The sequence below is a fragment of the Aristolochia californica genome, unplaced genomic scaffold (assembly GCF_029961685.1).
Source record: "Aristolochia californica isolate CCGP_79_NKW_82.1479 unplaced genomic scaffold, dmAriCali1.0.hap1 SCAF_5, whole genome shotgun sequence".
Classification (NCBI taxonomy): Eukaryota; Viridiplantae; Streptophyta; class Magnoliopsida; order Piperales; family Aristolochiaceae; genus Aristolochia; species Aristolochia californica.
In genome coordinates, this window is record NW_027182214.1 from 18,763,871 (window position 1) to 18,779,619 (window position 15,749).

Sequence of the window (15,749 nt, forward strand, 5' to 3'; positions counted from 1 at the left end):
AAGTGTTGACTCCCAATCCATAAGTCATTCCTTACAAAAAAAAGATAGCCCGTTACGCATGATAATTCACTTTACAATCATCTATGATCTTTAAGTCAACGTTTTGTAAATGGACCAAATAATGGCTTATTTGACTCGGGTAAATTTTCCACCGCAGGTTTACTTGAGAATTTAATGTTATTCTCTATAAAAGGATTGGATCCATTGGTCATTTGCATCTTGAACATGTTTCAAGCATGCATATCCATTTTTTAAAACATGTGTAGAAAAATCTCTTTCTTATAAAATTCTGAGCAATTAGGGTTGAACTTATGGAATCTCCCAAACTTGGATAACTAAACTTTTGTATTTATTTGTGGTGTGTGAATAATTTTTCTTCACTAACATTTGTTATTGCCTTAAATTTTTTTCCATACAAACTCTAAAATTTTCATTTTGTTCTGATCTATTTGCCTTTTATCTCTTTTTTTGTTTACGAGATGAAGGGAAAGTGAAAACTCAAGTTTTGATTTAAGAAAAAAGTATACATCTAAAATGAAAATACACAATGCACAAATGTAGAGAGAGATAAATCCAAAAAGGGTCTGTAATTTTAGGGATCGTAAACACTTTATTGTTTTTAAATATCTTGTTCTACAATCGTCGGGAAAAGTGGGAGGGTACGATTTTTAACTGAGTGTTGACTCCCAATCTGTAAGTCATTCCTTACAAAAATATAGCCCATTACGCATGATGAATCACTTTACAATCGTCTATGATCGTTACGTCAGCTTTTTGTAAATGGGCAAAATAATGGCTAGTTTGACTCGGGTAAATATCCTACTGCACGTTCACTTGAGAATTTAAATTTATTCTCTTTAAAAGGTTTGGATCCAAAGGTCATTTGCATCTTTAACAAGTTTCAAGAATGGATATCCATTTTTTAAAACATGTGCAGAAAAATCTCTTTCTTATAAAATTCTGAGCTATTTGGGTTGAACTAATGAAATTTCCCAAACTTGGATAACAAAAATTTTGTGTTCATTTGTGGTATGTGAATAAATTTTCTTTGCTTAAATTTTTTTTGCTTTAACTTCTTTTCATACATATGCTCAAAAAATTTCATTTTGTTGTGATCTATTTGCCCTTTATTTCTTTTTTTGTTGATGAGATGAAAGGAAAGTGAAAACTCAAGTTTTGATTTAAGAAAAAAGTATACATCTAAAATGGAAATGCACAATGCAAAAATGTAGAGAGAGATAATTCCAAAAATTTTCAGTAATTTTTAGGGATTGTAAACTCTTTTTAGTTTTTATATATCAGGTTCACCAATCGTCGGGTAAAAGTGGAGGTGGGGTATTTTTAACTGAATTATGACTCCCAATCCATAAGTCATTCCTTACAAAAATATAGCCTGTTCCACAATATAAATCAACTTTCAATCATCTATGATAGTTAGGTCAACTTTTTGTAAATGGGCAAAATAATGGCTTGTTTGACACGGGTAAATATCCCACTACATGTTGACTTGAGAGTTTAATTTTATTCTCTTTAATAGGTTTTATCCATAGGTCATTTGAATCTTTAACATGTTTCAAGCATGCATATCAATTTTTTAAAATATGTGTAGAAAAATCTCTTTCATATAAAATTCCGAGCTGTTAGGGTTCAGCTAGTGGAATTTCCCAAACTTGGATAACAAAAATTTTGTGTTCATTAGTGGTGTGTGATTAAATTTTCTTTACTTACATTTGTTTATTTCTTTAAATTCTTTCCATACTCCTTTTATCTGTTTTTTTGTTTACGAGAAGAAGGGAAAGTGAAAACTCAAGTTTTGATTGAAGAAAAAAGTATACTTCTAAAATGGAAATGCACAATGCACAAATTTACAGAGAGATTATTCCAAAAAGTGTCTGTAATTTTTAGGGATTGAAAAATCTTTTTAATTTTTTATATCAGGTTCAGTAATCATCGGGAAAAAGGGGAGGTGGGGGATTTTTAACTGAGTGTTGACTCCAAATCCATAAGTCATTCCTTACAAAAATATAGCCCATTATGGATGATAAATCACTTTACAATCATCTATGATCGTTAGGTCAGCTTATTGTAAATGGGAATAATAATGGCTTTTTTGACGAGGGTAAACACCCAACCGCACATTCCCTAGAGATTTTAATGTTTTTCTTTTGAAAAGGTTTGGGTGCATAGGTCATTTGCTACTTTAACATGTTTCAAGCATGCATTTTCAGTTTTTAAAACATGTGTAAAAAAGTCTCTTTCTTATAAAATTCAAAGCAATTAGGGTTGAACTAGTGGAATTTCCCGAACTTGTATAACAAAACTTTTGTGTTCATTTGTGGTGAGATGAAGGGAAAGTGAAAACTCAAGTTTTGATTTAAGAAAAAGTGTACATCTAAAATGGAAATGCAGAATGCACAAATGTAGAGAGATAATTCCAAAAAGTGTCTAGAAATTTTAGGGATTGTAAATCTTTTTAGTTTTTATATCAGATTCTACAATCGTCCAGAGAAGGCGGAGGAGGGGTTTTTTAAATGAGTGTTGACTCGCAATCCATAAGTCATTCTTTACAAAAATATGGCCCGTTACGCATGATAAATCACTTTACAATCTACTATGATAGTTAGGTCAACTTTTTGTAAATGTGCAAAATAATGGCTGGTTTGACTCGGATAAATATCCCACCGCACGTTCTCTTGAGAATTTAATGTTATTCTCTTTAAAAGGTTTGGATCCATAGGTCATTTGCATCTTTAACATGTTTCAAGCATGCATATCCATTTTTGAAAACATGTGTAGAAAAATCTTTCTTATAAAAATCCGAGCTATTAGGGTTGAATTAGTGGAATTTCCCAAACTTGGATAACAAAACTTTTGTGTTCATTTGTGGTGTGTGAATAAATTTTCTTTACTTACATTTGTTTATTGCTTTAAATTCTTTCAATACATAAACTCTAAAATTTTCATTTTGCAATGATCTATTTGCCTTTTATCTCTTTTTTTTGTTTACGAGATGAAGGGAAAGTGAAAACTCAAGTTTTGATTGAAGACAAAATTATACAACTAATATGGAAATGGAAAATGTAAAAATTTAAAGAGAGATAATTCCAAAAAGTGTCTGTCATTTTTAGGAATGTAAACTCTTTTTAGTTTTTATATATCAGATTCTCCAATTGTCTGGAAAAGGGGGAGGCGGGGGATTTTTAACTGAGTGTTGACTCCCAATCCATAAGCCATTCCTTACAAAAATATAGCCCGTTACGCATGATAAATAACTTTACAATCATCTATGATCGTTAGGTCAACTTTTTGTAAATGGGCAAAATAATGGCTTGTTTGACTCTGGTAAATATCCCACCGCACGTTCACTTGAGAATTTAATGTTATTCTGTTTAAAAGGTTTGGATCCATAGGTCATTTGTATCTTTAACTTGTTTTAAGCATGCATATCAATTTTTTAAAACATGTGTAGAAAAATTTCTTTCTTAAAAAATTCCGAGCTATCAGGGTTGAACTTGTGGAATTTCCCAAACTTGGATAGCAAAACATTTGTGTTCATTTGTCGTGTGTGAATAAATTTTCTTTACTTACATTTTTTTATTGCTTTAAATTTCTTGTACACATAACCTCTAAAATTTTCATTTTGTTGTGATCTATTTTCCTTTAATCTCTTTTTTTGTTTACGATATGAAGGGAAAGGGAAAATTCAAGTTTTGATTTAAGAAAAAAGTATACATCCAAAAAGGAAATGCACAGTGCACAAATGTAGAGAGAGATAATTCCAAAAAGTGTCTGTAATTTTACGGTATTGTAAACTCTTTTTAGTTTTTATATATAAGGTTTTGCAATCGTAGGAAAACGGGGGAGGCATGGGATTTTTAACTGAATGTTGACTCCCAATCCATAAGTCCTTCCTTCAAAAAATATAGCCCATTATGCATGATAAATCACTTTAGAACCATCTTTGATCGATAGGTTAGCTTTTTGTAAATGGACAAAATAATGGTTTGTTTCACCTGGGTAAATATCCCTCCGCACGTTCACTTGAGAATTTAATTTTATTCTCTTTAATAGGTTTGTATCCATAGGTCATTTGCATCTTTAACATGTTTCAAGCATGCATATCTATTTTTTTAAACATGTGTAGAAAAATATCTTTCTTATAAAATTTTGTGCTATTAGGGTTGAACTAGTGGAATTTCCCAAACGTGGATAACAAAAGTTTTGTCATCATTTGTGGTGTGTGGTTAAATTTTATTTCCTTGAATTTGTTATTGTTTTAAAGTCTTTCCATACTAAAACTCTTAAATTTTCATTTTGACGTTATTTATTTGCCTTTTATCACATATTTTGTTTACGAGTTGAAATTCACAATACACAATGCAAAAATTTAGGGAGAGATAATTCCAAAAAGTGTATATAATTTTTAGGGATTGTAAACTCTTTTTAGTTTTTATATATTCGGTTATGCAATCGTCGGGAAAAGGGGGAGGCGGGGGATTTTGAACTGAGTGTTGATTCCCAATCCATAAGTTATTCCTTTCTAAAATATACCCTGTTACGCATAATAAATCACTTTACAATCATCTATGATCGTTAGTTCAGCTTTTTTTAAATGGGAAAAATAATGGCTTGTTTTACCCGGGTAAATATCCTACCGCATGTTCACTTGAGAATTTAATGTTATTCTATTTAAGTGGTTTTGATCCATAGCTCATTTGCGTCTTTAACATGTTTCAAGCATGCATATCCATTTTTTAAAGCATGTGTAGAAAAATCTCCTTCTTATAAAATTAAGAGCTATTATGTTTGAACAAGTGGAATTTCCCAAACTTGGATAAAAAAACTTGTGTGTTCATTTGTGGTTTGTGAATAAATTTTCTTTACTTACATTGGTTCATTGCTTTAAATTCTTTCCATACATAAACTCTAAAATTTTCATTTTGTTGTGATCTATTTGCCATTTATCTCTTTTTTTTTTTTACGAGATGTAGGGAAAGTGAAAACTCAAGTTTTGATTTAAGAAAAAATTATACATCTAAAATGGAAATGCTCAAAGCACAAATGTCGATAGTGATAATTCCAAATAGTGTCAGTAATTTTTAGGGATAGTAAACTCTTTTTAGTTTTTATATATCAGGTTCTGTAATCGTTGGGAAAAGGGGGAGGCGGGGGATTTTTAACTGAGTGTTGACTTCTAATCCATATGTCATTCCATACCAAAAATATAGACCGTTACGCATGGTAAATCACTTTACAATCATCTATGATCGTTAGGTCTGCTTTTTGTAAAAGGGCAAAATAATGGCTTGTTTGACTCGGGTAAATATCCCACAACATGTTCACTTGAGAATTTATTGTTATTTACTTTAAACGGTTTGGATCCATAGGTCATTTGCATCTTTAACATGTTTCAAGCATGTGTATCAATTTTTCAAAATATGTGTAGAAAAAACTCTTTCTTATAAAATTCCGAGCTATTAGGGTTGAACTAGTGGAATTTCCAAAACTTAGAGTACAAAACTTTTGTGCTCATTTGTGGTGTGTGAATAAATTTTCTTTACTTAAATTTGTTTATTTATTTAAATTATTTCCATACATAAACTCAAAAATTTTCATTTTATTGTGATCTATTTGCCTTTCATCTCTTTTTTTGTTTACGAGATGAATGGAAAATGAAAACTCAAGTTTTGATTTAAGAAAAAATTATAAATCTAAAATAGAAATTCACAATGCACAAAGGTAGAGAGAGATAATTCCAAAAAGTGTCAGTCATTTATAGGGATTGTAAACTCTTTTTAGCTTTTATATATCCGGTTCCACAACCGTCGGGAAAAGGGGGAGGCAGGGAATTTTTAACTATGTGTTGACTCCCAATCCATAAGGCATTCCTTTCAAAAAATATAGTCATTACGCATGATAAATCACTTTACAATCATCTATAATCGTTAGGTCAGCTTTTTGTAAATGGGCAAAATAAAGGCTTGTTTGACTCTGGTAAATATCCCACCGCACGTTCAATTGAGAATTTATTGTTATTCCCTTTAAAAGGTTTGGATCCATAGGTCAATAAAATATTTAACATGTTTCAAGCATGCATATCCATTTTTTAAAATATGTGTATAAAACTCTCTTTCTTATAAAATTCCGAGCAATTACGGTTGAACTAGTGGAATTTCCCAAACTTGGATAACAAAACTTTTTTGTTCATTTGTGGTGTGAGATTAAATTTTATTTACTTACATTTTTTTATTTCTTTAATTTCTTTCTATACATAAACTCTAAAATTTTCATTTTTCGTGATCTATTTGCCTTTTATCTCTGTTTTTGTTTATGATATGAAGGGAAAGTGAAAACTCAAGTTTTGATTTAAGAAAAAAGTATACATTTAAAATGGAAATGCACAATGCACAAATGTAGAGAGAGATAATTCCAAAAAGTGTCACTAATTTTTAGGGAATGTAAACTCTTATTTGTTTTAATATATCAGGTTCTGCAATCTTCGGGGAAAGGTGGAAGCAGGGGACTTTTAACCGAGTGTTGACTCCCAATCCATAAGTCATTTGTTACAAAAAATATTGCCCTTTACGCATGATAAATCACTTTACAATCATTTATGATTGTTAGGTCAACTTTTGGTAAATGGGCTAAATAATGGCTTGCATGACTCGGGTAAATATCCCACCCGACGTTTACTTGAGAATTTAATTTTTTTCACTTTAAAAGGTTTGGATCCATAGGTCATTTGCATCTTTAACATGTTTCAAGCATTGTATCAATTTTTTAAAACATGTGTAGAAATATCTCTTTCTTATAAAATTTTGAGCTATTATTAGGGTTGAACTAGTGGAATTTCCGAAACTTAGACTACAAAACTTTTCTGTTCATTTATGGTGTGTGAATAAATTTTTTGTACTTACATTTTTTTATTTCTTAACTTCTTTCCATACATAAACTCTAATATTTTCATTTTGTTGTGATCTATTTGCCTTTTATCTCTTTTTTTTTTTTTTTTAGATGAAGGGAATGTGAAAACTCAAGTTTTGATTTAAGAAAAATGTATACATCTAAAATGGAAATGAACAATGCACAATGCACAAATGTAGAGAGAGATAGTTCCAAAAAGTGTCTATAATTTTTAGGGATTGTAAACTCTTTTGCGATCGTCGGGAAAAGGGGGAGACGGGGGATTTTTAACTGTGTTGACTCCCAATCCATAAGTCATTCCTTACAAAAATATAGCCCGTTACACATGATAAATCACTTTACAATCATCTATGATCATTAGGTCTGCTTTTTGTAAATAGGCAAAATAATGGCTAGTTTGACTCGGGTAAATTTCCCACCGTATGTTCACTTGAGAATTTAATGTTATTCACTTTAAAAGGTTTGGATCCATAGGTCATTTGCATCTTTAACATGTTTCAGGCTTGCATATCCATATTTTAAAAATGTGTACGAAAATCTCTTTCTTATAAAATTCCGAGCAATTAGTGTTGAACTAGTGAAATTTCCAAAATTTGGATAACAAAACTTTTTTGTTCATTTGTGGTGTGTGAATAATTTTTTTTTACTTAAATTTTTTTATTGTTTTAAATTCTTTCCATACATAAACTCTAAAAATTTCATTTTGTTGTGATCTATTTGCCTTTTATCTCTTTTTTGGTTTACGAGATGAAGGGAAAGTGAAAATTGAATTTTTGATTTACGAAAAAAGTATACATCTAAATTAGAAATGCACAATGCACAAAGGTAGAGTGAGATAATTCCAACAAGTGTCATTAATTTTTAGGGATTTTAAACTCTTTTTAGTTTTTATATTTCAGGTTCAACAATCGACTAGAAAAGGTGGAGGCGGGGGATTTTTAACTGAGTGTTGACTCCCAATCCATAAGTCATTCCTTTCAAAAAATATTGCCCATTACGCATGATAAATCACATTACAATCATCTATGATCGTTAGGTCTGCTTTTTGTAAATGGGCAAAATAATGGCTTGTTTGACTCGGGTAAATATCCCACCGCACGTTCACTTGAGAATTTAATGTTATTCTCTTTAAAAGGTTTGGATCCATAGGTCATTTGCATCTTTAACATGTTTCAAGCATGCATATCCATTTTTTAAAACATGTGTATAAAAATCTCTTTGTTATAAAATTTCGAGCTATTAGGGTTGAACTTGTGGAATTTCCTAAACTTGGATAACAACATTTTTGTGTTCATTCGTGGTGTGTGAATAAATTTTTTTTTCTGACATTTTTTTATTGATTTAAATTATTTCCATACATAAACTCTAAAATGTTCATTTTGTTGTGATCTGTTTGCCTTTTATCTCTTTTTTTGTTTATGAGATGAAGGGAAACTGAAAACTCAAGTTTTGATTTAAGAAAAAAGTATACAACTAAAATGGAAATGCACAATGTACAAATGGGGAGAGACATGATTCCAAATAGTGTTTGTAATGTTTAGGGATTGTAAACTCTTTTTAGTTTTTATATTTCAGGTTTTACAAACGTTGTCTCCCAATCTATAAGTCATTCTTTACAAAAATATAGCCTGTTGATAGATGCCAGATTCTGACATGAGAACTAGGTTAATTATAATAGAATAACCCTTATAATTGTGTTATAGGTGGTTATTTATCGATTTTCAAATGAAACTTGCATTTATTGAATTTGGCATTAATCACTGCTTATATTGCATATTTTTCTCTCCTGAATTATATTTCATTGCTTTTAGGGTTTTTTTCTTCCTGAAATGATTTTTATGGATTCAATTATGGAATTTTAGGAGAATTTTGGTGGAGAAGGAGATATTTAAAAAAATGCCACTAGTGAAAGAGAGATATTTAAGAGCAAAATCGATCAATAGAAAGGAGAGCTCCGGGGGAGAGAAAGGGAAGGAGCCGTTGACCAAAAGAAGAGAGACGCAAGAGGATTTTTCTCCCAGCCGTCGTTCTCCGCACGCTTCCATCGTCCACCGCCGTCTAGTAACCGAGAATAGACCCAAGGAGAGCTCGAGACAGTCTCTATTGCGGTGAGTTCAACACTTCCATTTTCTGCTCGTCAGGCCGAGAGGTGACTTGAGAGGGCTCGTCCGGTGTCGATTACACATTTCTGACCACTTCTAGAGCCTAGTCCGACTCCGACCGAGACTCGAGAGAGCCGGTCAGAGGATTTCACTTCCATCTCGTCTTCCGCCATACCACCTCCTCCGGCGCCGATTTCGATTCCTCTTCGCTTGCGTCGCCTCCACTTCCGGTTGCTCGCTCCTGCAACCCAAAGCCCTTAATTTTTGGAAATTACAGCAATCGTGAGAACAGAATTACTGCCTAAGCGAGAGGAAGAAGAAGGAGAGTAATCCATCATTTTTTAATTTAATTAGTTTCCTATAGTTTGAACTTAGGTTTGAATGTCTATTAAATTTGATTTGAGAATTAATGTTTATTGAATATTTGTTGTTTGAATTTTTTGAGTAATTAGCTAGTTAAGGCAGGATTATAATTTAGGTTGGATTCTGGTATTATAATCCGGTCTTTTTCTTTAACTCTAGGTGCCCAAGAAGGGCTAGACACAAGGATTGAGAATTCGGATTTGTGGTTAAGTGGCACTCGAGAGAGGCACGAATCACGGTAAAATCCAGAGTTGAAGTTTCCTATTGTGCAAGTAGTTAATTAGATCATTGATTGATAATTTAGGATATAATCAGTGTTTAGTTCAGATTAATTCATCATATTTAGTTAGGCTAGTTGACTGAAGAATACACAAAATTCAGTCCTCCCTGTGGATATTACCCTCGCTTCCCGCTAGATTACATGAACAATTCGTACGCTTGCAAGGTATAAAAGCCGATGTAATTAAATTTCACATCAAGTTTTTGGCGCCGTTGCCGGGGAGGCATGTATTAAGTGTATTTCTTTGTTCTCCATGGTCTTAGGTTAGATTTATTTTTCTGCTTTCATAATTTTATGTTTCTTTTTCTTGATGATTTTGTATGGAGTTATTTTTATTTCTTCTACTTAGTTCATATTTTTAGTAGTTAGTTTGTTAGCATAATTGGATAGTTAGTTTTGTTTCTTTTTGTGTTTTAATGCACGGGCGCCGCTCCCTAGGTGAACCATTAGCTCCCTTTCTTGAAGAGGTTGAACATATTTGTAGGAAAACACCAGAAGTCAAGTTAGGAGCTACCATGGTCAATCAGGGTGAACCATTATAGTTACCTGCAACAGATGACCGTAGAGCCCTGAAGGATTATTCTATCCCATCCAACTTCACATCACCTTCTTGCATTATATTTCCACCCACTATTGCTGCTAGTTATGAGTTCAAATCAGGCGTGATCCAACTCCTCCCTACATTCTATGGGTTGGAGAAGGAGGACCCTTATTACCACATCAAGGAATTCTTAGATATCTGTGCGACTTTCAAATTCCAGAATTTCTCAGATGAATCTATCCGGTTAAGACTTTTTCCATTTTCACTTAAGGATAAGGCCAAGTCTTGGCTTAATTCCTTAGACGTGGGCAGCATTACTTCATGGGACACATTAGTCATGAAAGTTTTGTCTAAGTACTTTCCCATTCAAAGAACTACAGCCCTCAAGAGAGAAATCTCCAACTTTATGCAGCAGGAGGGTGAACACTTTTATGAGGCTTGGGAGAAATGGAAAGATTTGATCCGTAGGTGTCCGCATCATGGGTTTGAGAAATGGCATTTAGTGCAATACTTTTATCAAGGTCTTACACCTCAGGTTAGATCCACGGTAGATGCAATGAGTGGTGGGAGTTTGATGGGTAAGAGTGCTAGTAAAGCGTCCAACTTCTTTGTAACGTTGAGTGATCAATCTCAGCAATGGGGTTCGTCATTTAATGTTGATAGGAGATCCCACGAAGCCAAAAGAGGGGGGTCTCTACGAGGTTAGTGAAACACCCATGCTCATGGCCAAGATTGAGGGGTTCACAAGAAAAATTGATGCCCTTATGGTGTCCAAGAGTCCACCTGCTCCTAACCCATCTACTGTCTGTGCCATATGCTCTAGTTCATCTCATCCCACACAAATATGTCCATCTAGTTCATCCTACCCGGAGCTCATTGAGGACTTGAATGCAGTCCAAAAGTTTCATGGACCAAACCGGAATGATCCTGTCTCGGAAACATATAATCTGGGTTGGGCTAGGCACCCAAATTTCTCATGGTCCAAGGGCCCACAAGTTGTGAGTCCTCTAGGGTTTACTCAACCCCAAGCTCCGCACCCATACTTCACTCAACAACCATTGATTCCACAAAAACCTTCACTTGAGATACACTTCAACTATTCATGCAAAATACACAGTCCTCCATTGCTAAAATTGAAATGCAAGTGAGTCAGTTGGCCAGCCACTTGAGTGAACAAGCACAAAATAGACTCCCGAGTCAAACCATTCCTAACCCCAAAGGCACATATGAGAGTGGGTCGAGTTCCAATCCCACCACGAGCAAGCCAAAGCCATAACCACCCTTAGGAGTGGTTGTGAGTTGAACAATGGGGTAGGGACCACTAAGTCTAAGGAGACAAAGGATGACAATGGGGACACATCAATGCGTGAAGAATCTCCAAGTTCTCCACCAATAGCCAGGCAGAACTCTAACCAAGTCCCACCAACTCCTTATCCGTAGAGGTTATCGGGCCCACCTAGGAAAGGAGATAGCATGCATGAAACGTTGGAACTGTTTAGTAAGGTTCACATTAACATTCCACTTCTTGATGCTATTAGGCAAGTCCCTACCTATGCCCGATTTTTGAAAGACCTTTGTACACAGAAGTGAAAACAACATATTAACAAAAAGGTCTTTCTTACTGAGAATGTAAGCTCAATTCTGAAGCACAGCACTCCTCCTAAAGTTAAAGATCCTGGATGCCCACAATTTCATGTGTCATTGGTGAACATACCATCCAGAGAGCTCTTCTTGACTTAGGGGCAACTGTGAATTTGCTTCCTTTCTTTGTGTACCAGCCATTAGGTTTGGGGGAATTGAAGCCTACCCCCATCACACTTCAAGTAGCTGACCTTTCTGTCAAGATACCACGAGGAATAGTTGAAGATGTTTTGATAAAAGTGGACAAATTTCTGTTCCCGGTTGATTTCATTGTTCTTGATACAGAATCAGTAGTCAATGTGACCAACCAAATTTCTGTCATCCTTGGACGTCCCTTCTTAGCCACATCTAATGTTGTCATTCATTGTAAAAGTGGTGAGTTGGAGTTGTCTTTAGGAAATTTTAAGGTCTCGTTGAATGTGTTTAATGTCGGGCACCATCCACTTGAGTTTGATGATCTGAGTCTTGTATTTAAGATAGAGACTGTTATGCTTGATGACGAATACACTCTTCAATCTTTTGAGTCTTACATAACATTTTTAGACATGAACTATATTGATGAGGAAACATATTTCTGAGAGGTTGACTCTTTACTCAGTTTTGTACCTCTGTTGGAGGAAGCTCATGACGTTGTCACAACTGATCAACCACAGGATCTTCATCTTGACTTGGACAAACCTCTTGAAACTTCCAAGCTAGATCTTAAGCCACTTCCTCCCACATTTAAGTATGCATTCTTGTGGCCCATGAACTCATTGCCTCTGATTTGAGTACTGAGCAGGAGGAACAATTGACTGAAGTTTTACAAGCACACAGAGATGCATTGGGGTGGACTCTTGATGCCTTAAAAGGGATTAGCCCCTCCATATGCATGCATCGTATTCATTTGGAGGAGGGGACTAAAGGCTCATGTGAGATGCAACGTAGATTATATCCCCATAGCAGGAGGTTGTGAGAGAAGAAGTCATCAGTTTGCTTGTGTCAGGCATCATTTACCCTATTTCTGATAGCACCTGGGTGCGTCCAATTCAAGTCGTCCCTAAGAAAGTGGGGATAACGGTAATGAAAAATGAGAGTGGTGAATTGATACCCACAAGAACTACCACCAAGTGGCATGTCTGCATTGACTATAGAAAACTTAATTCCGCCACTAGGAATGATGACTTCCCACTACCTTTCATTGATCAGATGCTAGACCAATTGGCCGGCCACAATTTTTATTGCTTCTTAGATGGATACTCCGGCTACAATCAAATTCCCATTGCTCCTGAAGACCAGGGAAATACCACATTCACGTGCCCATTTGGCACCTTTGCTTACAGACGCATGCCTTTTGGTTGATGCAATGCACCAACCACTTTCCAATGGTGCATGATGAGTATCTTTTCTGACATGATTGGTGACTTTTTAGAGGCCTTTATGGATGAATTTTCTGTGTTTGGCTCTAGCTTTGAGACATATCTGCACAATCTTTTACTCGTATTGTCCCATTGCATTAAGTCCAATTTAGTCTTGAATTGGGAGAAATGTCACTTCATGGTAAAACAAGGAATTGTTTTAGGACATGTAGTGTCTGAGCAGGGTATAGAAGTGGACAAAGCCAAAGTTGACCTAATTGCCAATCTACCACCACCTACTTCTGTGAAGGGGGTGCGTTCTTTCCTTGGCCATGTTGGGTTCTATAGGCGCTTCATTAAGGACATTAGAAAAATTTCGCGTCCTTTGACGAATTTGCTTGCTGAAGATGTTGCTTTTGCCTTTGACGATGCATGTATTCATGCTTTTGAGACACTAAAAAAATGTTTGTCCACTGCACCCATTGTCCAACCCCCTACTTGGTCTTTGCCTTTTGAGTTGATGTGTGATGCCTCTGATTATGCATTGAGGGCTGTTTTGGGGCAAAAGGTGGATAAAATTCCTTGTGTCATTCAGTATGCTAGTCGCACTCTTCATGATGTTCAATTGAATTACACTACCACTGAGAAGGAGTTGCTAGCTGTTGTGTTTTCCTTGAACAAATTCAGATCATATCTATTAGGGTCAAAGGTTATAGTGTTCACTGATCATTCTGCTTTGAAGTACTTTTTATCCATCAAGAACACTAAACCTCACTTGATTAGATGGATCTTGCAATTGCAAGAATTTGACCTTGAGATTCGAGATAAGAAGGGTTGTGAGAATGTTGTTGCTAATCATCTATCTAGGATCTGTGTATCCCCTCATGAAGGATCCCTTCCTTTAAATGATTCCTTCCCTCATGAACAACTTCTCCAAGTATCCCAGTTGCCTTGGTTTGCTGACATATTCAACTATCTTGTAACTCGTAAGATTCCTGATTATTGGAGTAAACAAGATCGGTTGAAATTATTTTCCCAAGTCAAACATTTTTTTGGGGATGACCCTTATTTGTTCAAGGTGTGTCCTGACCAAGTCATTAGGCGTTGTGTACCTGAGCAAGACTTTGCCAACATTCTTGAGTTTTGTCATTCCCACAAATGTGGTGGACATTTTGGTGCTAGAAAGACCGCGGCTAAAGTCTTGCAATGTGGTTTCTATTGGCCTTCATTTTTTAGAGATACCCATGAGTTTTGTCGTGTGTGTGATAGATGCCAACGGACTGGTTGTTTGTCTAGGAAGAACATGATGCCTCTTAATTGTTTGATGTGTGGTGTATTGACTTCATGGGTCTTTTTCCTGTCTCGTTCGGCTATCAATACATCCTAGTTGCTGTTGAATATGTCTCTAGATGGATTGAAGCTATTGCATGTAAGAAAAATGATCACAAAGTGGTGGTAAAGTGTTTAAAAGAAAACATCTTTAATCGGTTTGGTACCCAGAGAGTGATCATCAGTGATGGGGGATCTCATTTTTGTAACTGAGCATTTGAGACCTTGTTGAAGAAATACTCCATCACTCATCGGGTGTCCACTCCGTACCACCCAAAAACTTGTGGTCAAGTGGAAATCTCTAATAGGGAGATCAAACGGATTTTGGAGAAGTCGGTTTGCTTTGATAGGAAAGATTGGTCAACTTGATTGGACGATGCTTTATGGGCCTATCGAACCCCTTATAAGACTCCTATTGGGATGTCTCCATTTCGCCTAGTGTTCGGCAAAGCATATCATCTACCTGTTGAGCTTGAGCATAGAGCTTAATGGGCCATTAAGGCTTTGAATTTTGATTTGACTCAAGTGAGTGAGGAGAGAAAATTGTAATTGAATGAGTTGGAGGAGATACGTCATGATGCTTATGAGAATGCCAAACTATATAAGGAGCGAACAAAGCTTTTACATGATAAATCTATTTTTTGCAAGTCTTTTACTATTGGGCAGAATGTTTTACTTTATAACTCATGATTGCATTTGTTTCCAGGGAAGCTAAGATCCAGGTGGTCAGGTCCATTTGAGGTTACACAGGTGTTTCCTCATGGCGCTGTTGATATTCGCAATCACGAATACGGGTCGGTCTTCAAAGTTAACGGTCAGAGGCTCAAACCATATCTTGAGCATGTCCCCATACAGGAGTAGGTGATGGTGATTTTCTTAGAGGAACCTGTCCATTCATCTTGACTGCATCAAAGTCTTGCTTATGACTATAAACTTAGCACATTGTGGGCAATCCCCACGTTTCTATCCCTTTGTATATTACAATTTTATTTTTTGTTTATTCATTCTTATTGGGATAACCTTTGGTGTACTCTGGTCTTGATTGATTGGAGGACCCCGGCGATGCCGGCCCCGTCATGGACTCGAGGTACTCTCTTGTCGGTTAAGAGCGTAATTGGTTCCGGTAGTCGATGACCAAACTTTTGGTCCCTAGTTTGAGAGGTCTATACTCAAACAACCATTTTTGGATTGACTAGTTCGAACTTGAAGTATTGAATGAAAACCTTATGGTG

The 15,749-nt window shown here is 35.4% G+C and overlaps 1 non-coding gene across 1 annotated transcript; it reads right to left on the reverse strand.

Annotated features, from left to right (window-relative positions):
* Nucleotides 1-10,589: 10,589 nt before the first annotated feature.
* Nucleotides 10,590-10,696, reverse strand: LOC137966803 (small nucleolar RNA R71). Its single transcript, XR_011116293.1, has one exon. It is a non-coding gene; the product is annotated as a small nucleolar RNA R71 (small nucleolar RNA).
* Nucleotides 10,697-15,749: the final 5,053 nt, after the last annotated feature.